Consider the following 16,361-nt stretch of genomic DNA (forward strand, 5'->3'; position numbering starts at 1 on the left):
AGAGTATTTGTTTTTATAATTATAACGCATTAATTACTATGACGTTTAGTATTTTTTAATATATTTCAAAAAACTTGAAATCTGAGTAATTAAATTGTGAGTGATCCATCTATCCCTGCAACTGAGCCCACGGCCAGCGGTGTCTAATTACTCTATATATGTGTACTTGCGTATAGGCGCATAGCGCTGCTTGGCTCTCAAGTTTCAGCGGCTTGCTTGCGAAGTTTCAATTTCAAATGAAGAGTCTTTTTAGTTTCGCTGAGATGAGCAGCACAACTGACTCTTTAGCGAACGCCTGTCAAGTTGCTGAAGATCTTTACCTCACCCGAGCAAATTATGTGGAGAATGAAGCTGATAAAATCTCCAAATTGCAAGAACAATTTGATGTTGCCCTGAAACTCCTCGATTATATTCCTTCAGGTAAATTTTCTTTTCGATATTCTTGTACGACAGAGTATTCTATTCTCCTGATAAACTCTGTGTATCCGTCTAAAATGGGATCGTGCGGGATCTCTCTTCTACTACTCCGGAAAACTGAGGCAGCGGGGTATTGGGATTGAGAAAATTGAACATAATTAAAAATGGGTGTGAGACGCTATGATGTGATATTTGTGGGGTGAGGGAGGCTGTTAGCGGTTAATATAGTGGACCGAGCGTGTGGCGTAGGGTGAGGGAAGGAAAGTTTTGGTTTTGTTGATATATTCTCTGATCTAGTGAGTTCTAGAGGAATACTTTTCTTTTTGCTATCATTCTACTGTCTTGTTTCTTTTGCTGACTAAAATGTATTAGCTTTATTTATTGAATAATCCAAATTTTGATTTTGGTTTAGTCGAAATATCCAAAATTCATTTCATTGATTTTTTGTAATTCAAAAAACCATAAATGATCCCTTTTGCTAGAGGAAAGAAAGTTACCCTTGGAACAAGCAACATTTAACTATCTGAGAGGGAAGATATCGGATATGTGCCCTCGCTATAGCAAAGAAGCAGAGGATCACCTATTTCATTCAGTAAGTACAATGAAGTTGTTAGTTTTTGCGTCTAAGCGCACACACGGTCATGACCGACTCTTCTATTTCTCTGCAGCAGGTCAAGTTAAGCCCACCAGTTGCTAACGCTTGGTTATGTTTGAGTAACTGCTTTTATGAGAGAGGGGATCTACCTGTGGCAAAAGACTGTCTCTGTGTTGCATTAAGCAAGGTTAATGCTGAAATTAAATTCCTAGTACTTCTCACCAAAAAAAAAAAAAAAAAATCCATGGTACTTGGTCGAAATTGAAGATGATGGGTCCGTTTGGTAAGGCTTTTAGACAGCTTAAAAGGAGCTTAAAAGCAGTGTAAGCCCGATTGGTCTAATGATCCTGTTTGGTTGGGCTTAAAAAAAAAAGTAGCTTATGGAATTTAAGTTGATGAATGCACGTTCTGGCCCAAGCTATCTTTTGTGGCTTATTGGATCAGTGTAATGGCTTATTTTTTTTATTGTTGAGATATCTGTCGGCCAGTCCCTCATTTCTTCCTGAAGTCTTCGAAGTCTCTCATTTCTTTTTTTCTTCCTGAAGTCTTCTTTCTTTTTTTCTTTCGCGTCTGCTCTCCATTCTCCGCAACCCGCGAGCCCTCATCCTGCCTCCTCTGTCGCGTCATTGCCAGAACCACCGAGAGTTGTCGTGAGCTCCGTCGCGTCTCCTTCCTGAGGTCATCGTGTTGGGTATGGCTTCGAGTGACCGAGAGCCTGGTCCTTCACGCGAGCAAGCTTGGAGGAGGTAGTGTTGATTGACTGGGTGAGGGACTTGTACGCGAACGGGAGTGTAGTCGACGCGGCGGATGCAAGGATTAAGGGTGAGTATGATGAGAGAGACATGGAGATGATTTTGAAGCTTGGTTTAGCTTGTTGTCACCCTGATCCGCAGAGAAGGCCAACCATGAGGGAGGTCGATGTGCTTTTGTTGGGCGAGGAACTCGGGGCAGTGCCGGTGGAATCGTTGTCTGAGTTAGCTCACGGTGAGAGCAGCCCCGTGAATGGTGACAGCGACGAGGAATCACAAGAGGCGGCCCTACAGGGGACCATGCATGCGGTTTAACTCTGTTATTTTGTCTTGTGCTCTGTTTTGCTTTTAATCAGTAAATATTGTAATTAATGATTTATTACGGGGTAATGGATTCGTTAAACTTTTTATGAAAATTCCCAAGTCTGCCGGGGAAAAAAGTTTTGTAATTGCTGTTGTGATTAATTAATTTTTTAAATTTGTAACTTATCTTTTTTTTATATAGATTTTTTATGGCAATCGTTTTAAGGTTACAGTCCAAAAATTATTTTGTTTCTATTTACTACATATATTAAATAATTAAAACTTGAATTTAAACAGTTTTAGTCAAACCAGCTTCTGCCCGGGGATAAAAATTAGACGGTGCAATGGTAAGTACAATGCAAGGATATGTTTTTGTATGTTCAACGTTAGCATTCAAGGTAGAGAGGTTGGTGAGGACACATTTGAGAATGGAATAAAGAAGGGAAAATTACACTCAGGTCCCACAGAGTACAATTAATATCAAAAAGGTCCCACGAAATCACGAAATGATTCTGAAGTCCCCAGGGACCTGTGTGTAATTAATTCTAATTGTGAAATTACCTACTTACCCCTGTTAATTTTATTGCAACAATTCGTTTACAATCTCAACAGTGGCTGTTAACAACCCGAGAAGACGTGATTGACAACCTCGGCAGTGCTTATGACAACTCACTCTGTGGAATGCCAGGGGCGTTGTTGAGGTTGTTAACCACCTCTTCTCGGGTTGTTAACAGCCACTGTTGATGTTGTAAATAGGTTCTAATTTTATTTACAATCTCAACAGTGCTGTTAACAACCCGAGAAGACGTGATTGACAACATCGGCAGTGCTCATGACAACTTACTGTGTGGAATACCAGGGGCGTTGTTGAGGTTGTTAACCACCTCTTCTCGGGTTGTTAACAGCCACTGTTGAGGTTGTAAATAGGTTCAAATTAACAGGGGTAAGTAGGTAATTTCACAATTAGAATTAATTACACACAGGTCCCTGGGGACTTCAGAATCATTTCGCGATTTCGAGGGACCTTTTTGATATTAATTGTGTTGTGTGGGACTTGAGTGTAATTTTCCCAATAAAGAAACTTGTCCTTCAAATATTGGGAGTTGGAATCTTGGAAAGAATATCTTTAGAGAAAGATCTACTTAATCACTAATCAAGACCCTAATCCAAATTAGACGTACAAATCATTCATAGTTTATCAATTAATTAATTATGTAATATTATTTTGTTTTACTTTGTCAATTGGAGTTCAAAACTTTGTTATCCATTTAAATTATGTTTAGTTTTCAAAACTTTGTAATATAACAATCTTTTTTTTCATTTCTCTGAAGCTTTCAAATTTAATTCACTCAATCAATTTCACTTCTTCGTATTAAATTAATTTAAATTTATTGTATTATGTTAATACATTTTTTTTTTATCATGTTGCACTTCATTTCTTACATATTTTTTATGATTTCTCTAAAGTTCTTAATTCTAATTCACTCATTAAATTTTACTTCTTTATTATATCATCTCAATTCAATTTTTTTCTTCTTTCACTTTATATTTAAAATAATTTTTTTCATTTCTCTAAAATTTTAATATTTAATTCACTTATTCATATTAAATTATTTTAATTCCATTGTATTATATCAAATTATTTTTTTCCATTTTTTATTATTTATTAAAACTCATGTCCATTTTGGTCATTTTACAACCAAACTTACTTTTACTCAACCATAATCCAAACAACTTTTTACCAATATCACTTTTGCAAACGGGCTTTTCTGAACTCCAATCCAAACACAATTCAGCTTATCCAATTTAGCTTTTATCCCACTTCACTTATTCATAAGCTGCTTTTTCAATAAGTAGCTTTTCCAATCGCTCATCCAAACGGGCACGATATGTTGTAGAGCCGAATTGCATGTTATTTTTGTTTTACTTTTTCCTCTTGTTGATGGATGGAAACTTATTGAATGACAACCATGACTTTACCCTATCTGATCTTGTTCATATGGTGGGATTCTATTATGAGCTTGATAGGTTTGAAGCTTTTAATATTGATTAATTGTCACCATGGGAGAACAAAATGACCTGGAAAGGTGAACATAGATAAACAAATAAACGAGGGAGATAAATTTTTTCTGAATATATATATTTGAGATTCTTCATTGTAGCTTGAGTGGAAAGCAAAATCAATGTTTTAAGTGAGGATGGCAAAATTCTATAGAGTTATGACATCTTTGGTTCGATGAGGGCCATCTAGTTGAAGGGGAATGCTTGGATTTTCTTGAACAAGCCTTTGTGGTTAAATCTAATATGGTCTATGATTGTTCATAAGGCTTCTCTTTGATGTTCAGTGAGCACATGGATTAATAAGTGCTATGCCGCTTAATAAGGCTTCTCTTTGATGTTCAGTGAGCACCCAATTTTATACTCTAATAATATAACAAATACTTTTTTAGCCTTCCCTAATACAAATGCTTAAATATCTTTTACCATAGCTGCTATGCCGCTTAATAAGTGCTCCAGCTATTTTGTTTTTTCTAGATTGATTGAGATGGTATCTTGATGTAGTAGTTTTCTTCTTGATTTTTGGATATTACCTGTAGAGAATTTTGTTACAGAGGAGAAATTTATTGGGATGACTGAATATGTTTATGATTTTAAAATAACAACATGTGTGTGTGTGTGTGTTAAAAGCCATAAATTTCCTTTCCAAGTTTCAGTTTTACATTCCTCTGGTTCAGATTTTGTGCGTTGATTGGCATAATGATAGGCATTGGTTGTTCTTTCAGGGTCCTGATAAGAAGATTCTTTGTCAATTATCAATGCTTACTAGAAAAATGTCAAAAGGTAAGGGATTGAATTGTAATTTTATCATTCAATATCTTTTAAGTTGTTCAAATTCCTTGGTAATTGTAAGTTGTAATGTTGTTAGATTGCATATGGGGTGTTTGTGGACGTGACTTTGGTTCGTTTTATAATGCAAGTACTATTTGGATTTCTACGTATCTGTCCCTTCTCAGGTGCTAAGAATGAGGCAGAACTTCTTGAGGAAAGCATTCGACATGCCAAGGAAGCTATTGCTTTGGATGTCAAGGATGGGTATTCTTGGTGTAAGATTTCTTTTACTACTAACATATATTCAAAGAACAAAGTCTGATTTGGTATCAAGCAAAAAGTGTACTCATTCATCAAAAAATCACCTTGAACATTTGAAGTTCATATCACCTTGTCTTTATTTGAGCTCCATTATATAAGTTATCTCCTCTCAGGGAATGCAAGGAGTCATATATTATCTTTTATGATGTGGGAAATTTGGCTGTTTATAGAGATGTCAATGATAGAACAGAACATACTCACGAAGATAACAAAATACTTTTATTTCTTTCCCTTGCAGTGATTGAAATAAAACATCATGTTGATGCAGAACAATGTAGAGGGAGGGGAGTGAGGGGAGAGGAGAGCCAAGGGATGGGGAGGCTTTGCTGTCATCTGTCTCTTGTGCTGGATTTCCCTCCTCTGTCTTCTCTCTGTGGGTGGGGGAAATTGAGTTGGAATTGTAGACAAGAATAGTTCAAAACGCATTGTTTATTTCACTGAGAAGGAATGTATTATACAAAGGGAGCGAGCCTTAGTAAGTTATAAGTTATGCTTAGTGCAACTAACACCTAATATATAATAAATGAAAGGCTATTTACACTTGTATTCTCACATATCCCCTGAAGTTGGGGTATAAATTTTAATCATGCCCAACTTGTTGCAACCAAGATATTTAACACGAGACACCCAATTAATATCCACTCCTAACATGCCCTGTGGAGATCAAATTCAGTTTTTATGATGTGAATGAATATTGCACATAAGTGGCCCAATTTCCTTTCTCCTTGTTCACTTTATAATACTTAGCTGTTCCTAAAATAAATGGCAACATTTATATGTTTTGACATCATACTGATCTTCCTGGCAGATAATTTAGGAAATGCATGTTTTACGAGTTTTTTGGTCTCTGGAGCTCGGGATGATAGCAAACTGTTAGATTCTCTAAAAGCATATCTAAATGTTGTGAGCATGCTGAAAACTTAACCATGGTAGTTTGTGTATTTAATAAAGTTATCTCCTTTTTTTTTGTTGTTACTTCCATTATAAGAAGTTGATGAGCATGTGACTTTTAGAATACTCTTTATAATAGTATTGGGATGGGTCGCCACTAGGTCCAAGACATTATGGTTTTTCTGGTATTAATTTTTCAATTTTTTCTGATATTGTTAGGATTTACTTTTATACCATGGTATCTTTATTTATTCTTTAGGATGGCCCGTAGCTTTTGGGCCTAGGATGGCAAGGGCTTATCATGAGGAAATAAAGACAATAAGATAGTACAAGATGGTTGGCCATGTGTGAGTAGGATAAATTAGAGAAGAGAGTCTGTGCACGGGGTGGGGAGGTGTTTTAAGGGGTTTTTCATAGAGAGGGGGATCAATGAAGAATTTGTCTTTGTGTGAGGAGAGAATCCTAACCTCTCGAAAGCTTAGTGAGTGTCTTTTCTTTTCCTATAGTTTTTTTAATATATTTTCAATGTTGCGTGTTTTAATTTGTCAATATGTTGCATCAGTTGATGTAATGTGAGTCTTCTATTTTATTGAGTCACAATCAATATCAGACATTTGTGTTCAGTCCATATTGGATTGGCTTGGCTTGGCTTGGCTTGGGTTCCATCAGTTTTATCTATTTTTTGACTATGATTTCTTTATTTAGGAATATACTAGGGAGTGGCTGGCTTGTAGTCAAACATTGTGCTATATATGTTTTTCTGTTGGCAGGATAAAAGAACATGCTGACTTTGCCTAAGAAAATCCTCAGAGATTATTATACTGTGTACTACCACTAGTGAATTGTAGGTTTTTGTTTTAATAACACAGAAGACGTAATGTCTTTTTTATATATACCAGGATAAAGATGAAAGAATGAAGTCCAACCCCCATTTATCTTTTAATAATGCCAAAGTAAGTGCACTTCTCCTCCTCTGTTTGTGCTTTTGTATCTTTGATTCTTTATTGAATTGTGTCACATTTCAACAATTCACTATGCCTATATTTTCAATCCTTCCGAAACCTTTATTTGCTCTCTGATGTGGAATTCACGATCATGATGATTAGTTGCTGCAAAGCCTAACATTATGCTATCATTATCTGCGTGGTCTTGTGTCCATTATCTTAGGTTCTAGTTACTTTCACTATCAGTTGATTTTAATGGAACCTAAACACACAAAAATAAAAATTTCTCACAAGCCTTGTGTTTGATTTGACATCTTTGGTGAGGAAAAGAGCATAGGAAAAATGTTTAACCATGAAAATGTGTCTTTTCAACTTAAAATTAGGAATGTAGTCATTCAGTTATTTGTGTATCAATTTTTATTTCTGATTATTTGAGATTTTGTTTTGCATGTGACATTTATTTTCCATTATACACGTGGCTCATTATTATCAAGCCTTGTGTAATGGAATGATTTTTAATTGGTGAAGGGGCACTTAACTATCACCACAGAGACTGATTTCTGATTTTTCTGTACTCTGTTCTCTCATTTTTGTGGGCGTAATTATTCTCTTTTTTCCTTGCATTACATGTCTAGATTTTACTGCTTCTTTTCTTAATTTAATTCCTCGGAAAAAGTTTGTTTTCACCGTCATTTATGGAGACACTTTTGGGTTCTCGTTATCAGTTTATCTGTGTTTTTTCTTTACTTGCACACAGAATGGAACCCGTGAATATGCATATAAGTATGTGCCTCTTCCGTTTTGGTCGTGCCTCTTAACAATCCCCAACTCCTTAAGTAATGAAAGACACAAAAATAACTTTGTCAAATACTCAAAATCATTCATACTGCCTGCTTTGCGCATCTTTTGTTTCACACAAATAGTATCTAGTTATGACTTCTGCTTGTGAATTGTTGTCATACATAATTTTGTTACAGTTATTCAGATATCTAGAGGATTATGAGGGGGCCATCAGTGCATTTGAGGCTGTTGTTTAAAAGAACCCCAAGTCTGAATGCTGCTGCCGACGTTCAGAATATAGTCAATCTACTTGACGAGCTGGATAATCTGATGAGGGTAAAAAAAAAATTTTCGCATTGATTGTGGGCTATGAAGTACTGTGTGTCAATATATAGCCACTGGCTTCTTGATTGCTATTTTTATTTGATTTGCTTTGGTAATTTGATTTCCTAATATGGAGGATTCATATAATGATAGAAGCTGGTAATTGCACTAATCATTTATTCTAGTTTTTCCCCATTCCCTCTCTCCCCTTCACAAAACAAGAAGTATGAAAGAGAATGATGACAGCCAATAAATTATTTTTGTAATTTATCTGATATTAGAGTTCTTGTGCTTCATGAAAGATTTATATGCAGTGGGGGCATCTAAGATCTAAGCGAAAGGCAAGATTGGCCTCATCTTTGGCTGTTGTTAAATGTAAGCTACCTTTTGAACTATATATTTTAGTTCATAGCGTCCTTGAATTTTGCTGCCTCTCCTCACCACTGTTTTTTTTCATGTTTTGAATAATATTTGATTAATAAACTCACTGTATTCTCATTCTTCCTCATGAAAGTGAATTCATCATACAAAAGAGCTACCATAGACCTTTTATTGAAGGGTTTGAACAGAGCAGTAACTGTGGACGGGAGGGTATTGTGCTTTGTTATGAATGACGTTGATGTTCCCCTGTAAGTTTTGATATCCTGAGAATTATTTTCATGTTTGAATTATGTCCAACGCACTTTCTTTGCTGGTGATGTTATTATTTTATTGCATGGTATATCAGAAGTCTATGAATTATATGCTGATTCTTTTAAGAGTATCTATTTTTATTATTTTTATGTTTTCTTGCACAGAATCTGTTCCTATTTAAGCATATTGTGTGTTTGTGTGTATAAAGTCTTTTGGAGGTAGAAGAGTAGTTGCTATTGCTATTATGTTTTTTTTTTCTTTTCTTTTTTTTCCCTTGGGGGGTTGGATCATGGTCAGAATTTAGGGGTTTCAACATTCAAAATTGTTTTGTCAATGTAAGGCAACCATATATAGCAAGTGGAATGGCAAACTCATGATGAATATTATCTGAAAAATGAAATTAAGCATTCATCTCTTTTAGAAAGATAAAAGATAAGTGTGGGGCAGCATTTTAATTGTAGTTTCTTTTTATTTCCTTGCTAATAATTGTTACTATACACCTTTTCCTGTATAGAAGAATTTATTCGCCTGTGTTTTCCATTTCTAGTTACTTGTTTCTAGTAGTGAATGCTGGACCCATGGGTAGAGGGTACAATTTATATATATACATTTTAATTATTTATATTTGAAAATAATATGTATTTCAGAGAAAATATTCTCATTCGAATTATTGAATTATGTCAATAAGTCGCCTTTAATATTCTATCACTTAAATTTAGAAAACATGTCGTATTTAAATTGAAAAAATATATAACGAATTACACATATCTGTAGTTTCACTATCTAAATACTTATAATAGGATATAATTTTATGATAATTCATGTAACACTTAAAAGAAGGATACAGCTAAAAAATATATCATGCGTTTTTTTGACCAGGGAAATAACTTTCATTAAACCAGCAAAAACAAAGGAAAACAACGTTCAGCAGAAAAGAAAGCAGCTAAAAGATAAAACTAACGAACAGGAGAATTTAGCCTATGCCTTCCCTGTCTGCTTCAGAAGCACCCTGGTCCATAAGAGAAGTGTTCTCATCTTGCGCGTCACGAAGAATGATGGAAGCTAGAGGAGGTGGAGATTCAAGAATCAGACCTTTAGGTCCCAACTCCCTTGAAGCCATGGCAGCCAAGTAGTCGGCAGCAGTGTTCCCTGAACGAGGAATAAGAGACAAAGAAATCAATCTTCGATCAGACAGCATATCAAGAACATCAGCTGCAAGATCATGAGAGATCCATGATAGATCCATGGGCAAGATCATCAGCTAAAAAATATATCATGCGTAGTCACTTAATATCATAATATTTTCATGAAATGTTAAGAATAACATTTTGAAAGAAAATGATTTCATCTCATAATCAATTAAATGTTGTAGAAAGTCTTGTACCAAGGGCTGTGAGTAGAGATCCTAATAAGACATGGAGGGAGTGAGTGATTCAAGATAAGAAGTAAACAGTTAACAAAATACATCATATTCACATTATGAACAAAGCTTAGGATAAGTTCCTTCCAACCAGTGGCCAAAAAGAAAAAGTTTCTAATAATCATTATGTCAAGTTTTTGGAACACAATTTGTCATGTTTCCTATTTTTTCATTTAATCCAGATGAAAGAAATAGGACACATGACAAAGTGTGATTAGAGAACTTGACATAATGGTAATAAGAAACTTGACCTAAATTTTGTCCATACATTACTTTATATGCAGGGGCATTTGCTGCCTCCTATGCCCAAAGGGCCTCAATATTTGAGGAGGTACAGCTCCACCCAGAGGCTCTCTTAGAAAAATTACATGGAGACGTTGTGGAATTCGATAATTAACCCCGGGGGGTGGTTGCTAGGACCGTCTGTCTGTCTTATTTAATTTTGAACCTACTAAACGTAATCTCAATTGTATTGTTGTCCAGTTCTTATTTAGTATGTTAACTTAAATCCAGTGAACTTAAATTTAAAACTTTGAACAGCAGATCCCAACTCTCCCACAATTTGTATTTTTGATCTTGTAATTTGAACTCAGTAAACTCATTTTTCCTAACTCATTGAACCCAAACTTACACATAATGTGATTAAACCCAATCAAGGCGAATTTAAGATCTTGAACCCATCCGACCAGAGCCCTGATATTATTTAGTTTACAATGAACTGTGTCTATTTGTTTTACAATGAACTCAAGCTGATATGAAGGCTGTTTACTCTATGGGTAGTGCACATAGCAATCTAACTTTTGTGCGATAGTGTGGCAAGATGGCAAGATTTGTGACAATCCGGTATTTAATGTTTATATAGTTGTAAATATTACTACTCCCTCTGGTTCAAAATATAAGCTAACATTGGTTGAGGGGCTTGGTTTTTTTTTATTTTTTATAAGACAAACATTTCAAATTTGTCCAAGCATTTAATGAGTATTTTCCCATTTTACCCCTAACATATGCTTTTAATTTTTTTTTTTTGGTTATTGATAGCATCAATTGCAGAAAGTGGCTGGTTTACGGGCATGGAAAGAGAGAAAGGTGTTTTAAACAAAGTGAATAGAGGAGAGAAGCTTCAATATATAAGGGCATATTTGAAAAATATATATATGCCTTACACATGTATTGTTTTAAACTGCTTTTATTTTATTTCTTGATAAATGTAAATGAGCTAACCTTAGCTTATATTTTGGACCGGAGGAAGATTCCATAGGATTAGAATCTTGAACTTTTTGCTCCTTTTCTCTGAATATATGCCTCCTCTATACTCCATTTTGAATCAATGAGAAACAGTAACTTGAAGTCCCACTGATGGTTTTACCTTTAAGTTCAATGCTTATTCTCATTAGCAATAATTTTCTCCCCATACTTGACCACTAGCTTTAATAATATTGTGATGTAATGACTATAAATAAAATAGGGCTCATAAATGAATGCCTACCTGCGTAGTTATGAAAAAAATACTTAGAAACTAATTTGGGAGTCAATTTGGCATCTTATGTTATAGTTTTGTTCTGCAGATACTACTTGCTTCGTGATTCAAATCAGACTTGCTTTGTTCTTACAGTTTATGGTGTGCGTAAGGATGTGGTAAGAATTAGTTGCTGCAGCTTTATATTGTTTTCTTTTTCCTCCTTATGTACTTTAGGCTTATGAACATTAAGGACTTTAGGGTGATAAACCAGTGGGATAACTGAAGCTTAAGCTCATTCGGATGTTTGTGTGGTTTTAAGTTAGTAGAGACACTTGTTATCATTGTACTCAAAAGTTGCTTAGAGCAGAAATACTGCATTATACTTGTTTTGGAGTACCCATAGGGGCTTGGGTAAGGCTTGAATTTAGAAGTACGCATGCTGGGTGGTGAAGATAGCCTGGTAAAGAGAGTCATAGGAAAGACAAAAGGTGATGTGCTTATGTGTGGCCTTAGTGTTGCTTATGTGTAGATTTATGTTCACATCATCTAAGGCCAAAACATGAGAAGAAAAGGAGAGGAAAAAACAAAAGCATAGCTCTTATTGATATATTGTTTCTACTGAATAAGCATATTGGAATTATTTGGTCCTTTCTCTTTCAGATCAAAGAAACAGATCGGTTGACACTGCTGGACCCTAAATTCCGTCATTTTGATTTTTCGTGGAGGGGGAAGGTATGCTTTTCTATCCAATTCATGCTCACTCTAATTAATTATGTTCTGGTTGCACCACCAGTCCAATAATTTCCTGATTCTTCGGTCTGCATGTAATAAAGCTATTCATTCTGAGTATCCACCTTGTGTTATGTGTGTATGACATTAGCATTACCACTTTGAGTCTACACGCGTGGACTTCCCGGAACAAGTGCTTGTAATGAAAAAGTTGTGACTCCTCAACAAGCTATTCACTCATCCACCTACGCCCGACATATATGTACGACATAAACCTCAAAGGGAGGACTGGTGACATCATACGAACTGTTTCTTTGTTGGCCATCTCAACGTAGCACTTTTGAGTTTTGAGGACAAACATAACTTCTTAAATATGTTTTTATATTTTCTATTTAATGATTTTTAGTTCGTTAAGTACAACTATCATACCTATTTATTTTAACGTTATCTTTTGAGGACCAATGTGTGGAGGAAAAGCATTTTAGTTCCTATTTACAAGAATAAAGGAGACATCCAAAACTGTGCAAGCTACAGGGGGATAAAACTTATGAGTCATACAATGAAATTGTGGGAAAAAGTGATGGAATATAGATTGAGGTTGGAGACTTCTATTTCGGAAAACCAATTTGGATTTATGCCAGGGAGATCCACATCGGAAGCAATCTATTTACTAAGGGGGTTAATGGAGAGATATAGAAGTAAAAGAAGAGATTTACATATGGTTTCTATTGACCTGGAAAAGGCTTATGATCGTGTGCCAAGAGAAGTATTGTGGAAGGCTTTGGAAAAGAAAGGTGTACGGGTTGCGTATATCAAAGTCATACAAGATATGTATGAGGCGGTAACTACCAGTGTAAGGACGCCTGGGGGGGAGACAAAGGACGTTCCTATTAAGATTGGCCTACATCAGGGATCCTCTCTGAGTCCGTACTTGTTCAACATTGTTCTGGATGTTCTAACTAAACCTATTCAAGAAAGAATCCCTAAGTCCATACTCTTCGAGGATGATATAATTCTTATGGCGGAATCAAAAGAAGAGATTAACACTAGTTTGGAGTTATGGAGAAGGACTTTGGAGTCGAAAGGTTTCCGTTTGAGCAGGAACAAAACAGAATATATGCATTGTGATTTTGGAGGGAGGCAAGGTAATAGGGATTTGGAGGTGAGGATGGGAGAGCAAATTATTCCTCAAGTATCAAAGTTTAAATACCTAGGATCCATTATACAGGAGGATGGGGAAATTGATGGAGACATTTCTCATAGAATACAAGCTGGCTGGTTAAAGTGGAGGAAAGCTACCGGAGTTATTTGCGATAAGAAGGTACCTGAGAAACTTAAAGGAAAATTTTATCGGACTGCTATAAGACCAGCTATGATGTATGGTAGTGAATGTTGGGCAATAAAAGGAAAACAAGAGCACAAAGTCGGAGTAGCAGAAATGAGGATGTTGAGATGGATGTGTGGTCATACAAGAAAAGATAGGATTCGAAATGAAAAGATCAGGACAAGAGTCGGTGTGGCACCTATCCAAGAGAAAATGGTTGAAAATCGCTTAAGATGGTTTGGACATGTGCAGAGAAGGCCTTTGGAGGCCCCGGTGAGGAGGGTAGATCAAACAAGATGGAGTCCCATAAAAAGAGGCAGGGGAAGACCGAGAAGAACGCTGAATGAGGTCATTGAACGAGACCTCCTAATCAACAACATATCTAAGGATTGGGTTGTTGACAGAGCACGATAGCGTCGTGTGATTCATGTAGCCGACCCCACCTAGTGGGATAAGGCTTGTTGTTTGTTTTGTTTGTTGTTTGTTTTGAGGACCAATGTGGCTTCTTAATCATGTTTAGATGTTTTTAATTTAAATCCCATGTGAGGAAGTTAATGTTGATTATATTCTCCCAAAATTCACTAATTATAGTGTATTTTGGGAGAATATAATCGACATTATAGTGTAATCTCTTGACACTTCATGAGTGCCATTTTTTTTTTTTCATGAATAGGAAATAACCAAGATGTCTTTTGGCCACTAACTATGGGGGATTTTAATCAAATCATTTATCCTCCAAAGAATTCAGTCAGAATCATCAGATTAGAGGGGCACAACTGTTTAAAAATGTTATCAATTCTGCTAATCTGATTGATGTTTGTCCTCATGGGAGTGGTTTACCCGGAACAATAAAAGACAAGCACTGAGGCGGTTTGGTAGAGGCTTGATCATGCCCTATGTAATGCTTACTGGCTTTCATCTTTTTCAGGCTTCAATCTTCAAATTCTTTTTACTATTGCCGGCTCTGATCATGCTCCCCTTTGTTCATTTTAGAGGAACAACAAACTTTTTTTTGGTAACAATCCTTTCAGCTTTGAAAACTTTTGGACTAAATTTTTTGAATGTGGCTCCATCGTAAGAAGGGTCTGGTTTTCTTTGTTGAATGATGATTGTGTCTGGGCTGCCATTTGTAAGCTTGAATCGTTTAAAAGAGGAACTTAAGCCCTGAAATAAATATAAAGTGGGTAAAATAAATAATAATATCCGCAATTTGGAAGCCATGCATAGTAATGTCCAAACCAGTTTGCATCTGAATGGTGTGATAAAATGGATTTCTGTTTTATTTCCGAAGCAAACTGGATTTATGGTTGGATTTCGTTTTTTGGAGTTTGATATAAAAAAGTTAAAGTGAGTTGAGTCTTAGAAGTTTACTAGGGTCAGCAGATGTGTTGGGACTGGTTTTTTTTTTTTTTTTTTTGGTCACAAGAGAGGGCAAAGCTTGTTGGGACTGGTTTTTGTTGATATTATGGTTGGAATTTGAAGAAACGTCATGGGTTCAAAAAGCTCATCATTCTAAAGCCCAATTCGGGGACAAAAGTGCAACTTACTAAAAAAAAGGGGAGGATTTTGGGGGGAAAAAAGAGAGGATTTTTACTTCTAACCTTATACTAAAGGATAATAATAATTGCTGGGTCTTGGGACAGCACAATCCTGAAAACTTTGCGGTCAATCATTTTCTATAGCATTTTTCAAGTGAGGAGGAATCCATTTCCGAGGAGTATTCATCTAAATGAGTTAGATCTCCCAACATTTAGTTGGCTATAAACATATTTCATCACTAAAAATTTTGTGATGGAATTAAAAACAGAAATTAGCGGCAGAAACATTCCATTACTAAATTCTGCCACTAATCCTGTTATAACGGAATTAGCAACAGAATTTACCAATAAAATTTTATTTTTTTTGATGGAATTTACGAGGAATAGAGTTTCTCGCTGATTCTGTTGATAATAGCCTTGGCTGAAAATGATGGATTCATTCGCTGGTCATAGGAACCCACCATACTGTCAAGCTTTTGTCCATACTTCCACCGTAAAGCCAAACGCCACCATCACTTGTACTTCGAAAATATGTCTCTAGACGCTTTAGTGGCGGTTCATGTCTACCTACTCACCCAATTTTACAAAGCCTACCATTACGTCCCTCTCTCTTACAAATTCCTGTACTCTTATTTGATGATCCACTTAACAAAATCTCCCCTCTTAAACACATGCACAAAACAGCCATTGAATTTTGGTTTGCTTGAACACATTCTCTGAACTTCTAGAAACCTTCCAGACTCTGATTCTGCCATCTTGATGAGCCGAGAAGATCTTGTTTCCAACTGTTACAAGACCGTAAAGCCAAACGCCACCATCACTTGTACTTTGAAAATATGTCTCTAGACGCTTCAGTGGCCGTTCATGTCCACCTACTCACCCAATTTTACAAAGCCTACCATTACGTCCCTCTCTCTTACAAATTCCTGTACTCTTATTTGATGATCCACTTAACAAAATCTCCCCTCTTAAACACATGCACAAAACAACCATTGAATTTCGGTTTGCTTGAACACATTCTCTGAACTTCTAGAAACCTTCCAGACTCTGATTCTGCCATCTTGATGAGCCGAGAAGATCTTGTTTCCGACTGTTACAAGGGATT

General features: G+C 35.9%; 1 pseudogene; it reads left to right on the forward strand.

Annotated features, from left to right (window-relative positions):
- The first annotated feature begins 263 nt into the window (after window positions 1-263).
- Window positions 264-12,667, forward strand: LOC114712122 (tetratricopeptide repeat protein 5-like; annotated as a pseudogene).
- The last annotated feature ends 3,694 nt before the right edge of the window (window positions 12,668-16,361 follow it).

Source organism: Neltuma alba, unplaced genomic scaffold, assembly GCF_004799145.2.
Source record: "Neltuma alba isolate B1F8T4 unplaced genomic scaffold, ASM479914v2 tig00001818_pilon, whole genome shotgun sequence".
NCBI classification, from domain to species: domain Eukaryota; kingdom Viridiplantae; phylum Streptophyta; class Magnoliopsida; order Fabales; family Fabaceae; genus Neltuma; species Neltuma alba.